The following is a 3608-nucleotide window of genomic DNA, read 5'->3' on the forward strand; positions in this document are numbered from 1 at the left end:
CAGAATACCCAACGGGTTCCTATAACATGTCTATTATTTGGTCTAGGAACAAGTTCTCAAACTGGTTCAAATAGCAAGAATCCAATGTTCATCCTCGATTGCATCATCAATCTTGGAAGGTTCTATTTGAGAAACGAAAACCATGTTTAAACAAGCATCATTTAGCTTTAAACGAGTAGTGACACCCTTACTTATGTCGCCAATGATGTTGCCAATAGGATGGTCTCGATGTGTTCTCCATTCTTTGGGTAAATCTGAATGAATATGCTCTTCTTGAGAAGTTAGAATATCATCCATTTTTAAGTGCTCAGTATTGGTTGTTTTATTGGTAAAAGAATCGTCCTTTGAAGGGGAACTTGGCAAGTCCTCTTCATCAAGAGTTAGCACGTCCTTTATTATAGGATTGGTTTCATCAAAAGATACATGAACAAATTCTTCCATGGCTAAAGTTCTTTTATTGAAAGTTCTATAAGCTTTACTCATAAAGAGTAGCCTAGGAAGAGTCCTTCACCAGCTTTTGCATCAAACTTTCCCAAGTTATCTTTACCATTATTTAAAACAAAACATTTACAACCAAATACATGCAAATGAGAAATGTTTAGTTTTCTACCTTTAAAGAGTTCATAGGGGGGTTTCTTGAGAATTGGTCTTATAAGAACTCCATTTGAAGCATAGCAAGCCGTACTTACTACATCAGCCCAGCAATATTTTGGGAGATTAGTTTCATTGAACATTATACGAGCAAGTTCTTCTAAGGACTGATTCTTTCTCTCTACAACACCATTTTGTTATGGTGTTCTAGGAGTAGAAAATTGTGATTGATACCTAGATCATCACAAATCTTTTCAAAAGAACCATTTTGAAATTCTCCTCTATGATCACTTCCTATAGTAGCGATTTTTAGAGATTTTTCATTTTGAAGTCCTTTAGCATATTTGCTAAAGGTATTGAATGCCTTATTCTTATGTACTAAGAATAGAGTCCAACTATATTTTGAGAAATCGTCTACTATAACAAGAGCATAGTAATTACCAACATAACTCTTGTTCCTTGAGGGGCCGAATAAGTCCATGTGTAGTAACTGTAATGGTCTATCGGAAGAAACCATATGCTTAGGTTTGAAAGAAGTCTTTGTTTGTTTACCCATTTGACAAACGCTACATAGTTTGCCTTTAACAAACTTCATTTTGGGAAACCAACAACTAAATTTTTCTTAACCAGTTTATTCAAATTATCCATATGAATATGAGCAATTCTCATATGCCAAAGCCATGCATTGTTATTATTAGCAACTAAAAATTTTATTGGTAAGGATGAATCTATGTCAATCATATAAATGTTATTTATTCTCTTACCAATTAGTTTAGAGTTATTAGAATCCTTACTTTCAATGATGCATTTATCTGGGTACAATGTCACATGAAATCCTTTGTCATATAGTTGACTTATGATCAACAAGTTGTGCTTGAGTCATTCGACATATAATATTCCTTCTATAGTCGTTGAAGGTGGCTTACCGATTTTACCAACTCCAAGTATTTTTCCTTTGTTGTTATCACCATATATGACATAGCCTTTGTTTCATGGAGTAAGGACAGAGAACTTATCTCTGTCGCTCATCATATGCTTTGAGCAGCCGCTGTCCAAGTACCATAGATTGCAGGCGGCTCTCAAATTTTCCTGTAAAACATGTTAAGTAATATTAGGTACCCAATTTTCTTTGGGTCCTACATGGTTAGCACCTTTCTAAACCCATCTATAACAACCTAAGGGTACACCATGTTTTCAAATTATGGAAGTGTTTAGTGTATGCTCATGGTTCTTAAAGTAAGTGCATATGAGATGATGCTTATGTATCCTAGATTTGTTGTTATTACCATTAGATGCATGGATACTTTATTTCTGAAAGTTTACCTTTGTTGAGACCTTTTGTTTCTTAGAAACTTGGTTGTTAGAATAGCCAAGACCTCTTTGGTCTGTAAAATGTCTCTGAGTCTTGATAATTTTGTTCAGTTCTTTGCTACTCTTGTTTATTTTGTTAAGTTCAAGACTTAATGTTGAAATTTTCTTTTCAAGAGTAATGCAGTTTTGACATGAAGAAGGTGATGGTTTATTTCTGAATACTTCTAACTCATTTTTTTTTAAAACTAGTTTGGTGGGTTTGACGTATTCATCATGTAAATCATTAAATTAAATTTTCAATTCAGGAGAAGAAAATAGGTTAGATTCATTTACCTCTTCATCATCAGAATGATGAGATGCCATGTGAGAGATGTGCTTGTTCTTCATTTTCTCGTTTAGAGGCGGAACGAATATCATTATTTCCCCAAACTATGTAAGCTCTTCGTCCAGTCTTCATTTCATCTTTACCCTTGAAGGTATTCCTCTTCAGATTTGGACAATCCATTTTCATATGACCAGGCTTTCCACATTCAAAACATGTGAAGTTTTGGTTTGAAGTGGAAGCGTCATTATTCTTGGTAAATTTCTTCATTTATCCAGTTTTAGTGCCTTTGTTCCTTTTAAGGAACTTGCTGAAATTCTTTATGAACAAACTCATATCTTCCATCTCTTCTTTCTCTCCTGATGAATCATATTTATCCACTTTTTCCTTGAGAGAGATATTCTTCTTCTTCTTTTCTTGCTTTTCATGTTGTTCAAGCTTATTGAGTTCTAATTCATGTTCCTACAATTTTCCAAACAAAGCAGCCAATGACATCTTTGATAAACTTTTCTTTTCAGAAATGGCTGTAACTTTTGGTTGCCATGTTTTGGTAAGTGATCATAGAACTTTTAAGTTCAAGTCACTATTTGATAAAAAATTTCCAAGTGCAATGAGATGATTCGTAAGGTGAGTGAATCTCTTTTGTAAATCAAGTATTTTCTCACCAGGATTCATACAAAACATTTTGTATTCATAGGTGATCGAGGCCGTACCCGATACAAATAATATAACAATTAAAACTGCAGTACTAGGAAGTGACTCCTAGGTTGTTTTCCAAGGATTATCTTTCAAGCAAAGCTTCAAACACCTTATACTCTCACACACACAAGGGGGGTTTTGTTGTTGGATAATATGAACATAAATCAAATTCAGAAACAGTAGTTAAACAACGTAATAAAATAGCTAAATCCCTTTGGTTCGTTTGTTCACAACTCAATCCTCGGTTTCAAAAGATTATTTTCAGATTCCAACCATTAACTTCCGAATTTGTTGAGAATCAATTAACTAAGCGATAATCAATTCAAAGTTCCAGAACCTAAACATCAAACTAAGCGAAATCAGTAAAGGTATGAAACGATTAACAAATTCACACGAACTAAGCATTCATGCACTAGAGAGAGTAAATCAACTAAGTGAAGATAAACTCAACCAACCAGTTTCTAAGCAATAGCATTAAGCAAACCATATTCAGAAAAGATAGAAGAAAACAACAATAAAGAAACCGAAAATGCATTAATAACAAAAAACCTCAAGAGTTGTGATACATTACCAAAGGAACTTAGTCCAGAAATTTAGCCTTCCATGGCAATGGAAGAGCAAACCGAAAATGAGAAAATGAAGAAGAGTGAAACCCTAGTAGAGCAAAAAGAGGGAAAACTGAAAA

Source organism: Lupinus angustifolius, chromosome LG14 (genome assembly GCF_001865875.1).
Source record: "Lupinus angustifolius cultivar Tanjil chromosome LG14, LupAngTanjil_v1.0, whole genome shotgun sequence".
Classification (NCBI taxonomy): domain Eukaryota; kingdom Viridiplantae; phylum Streptophyta; class Magnoliopsida; order Fabales; family Fabaceae; genus Lupinus; species Lupinus angustifolius.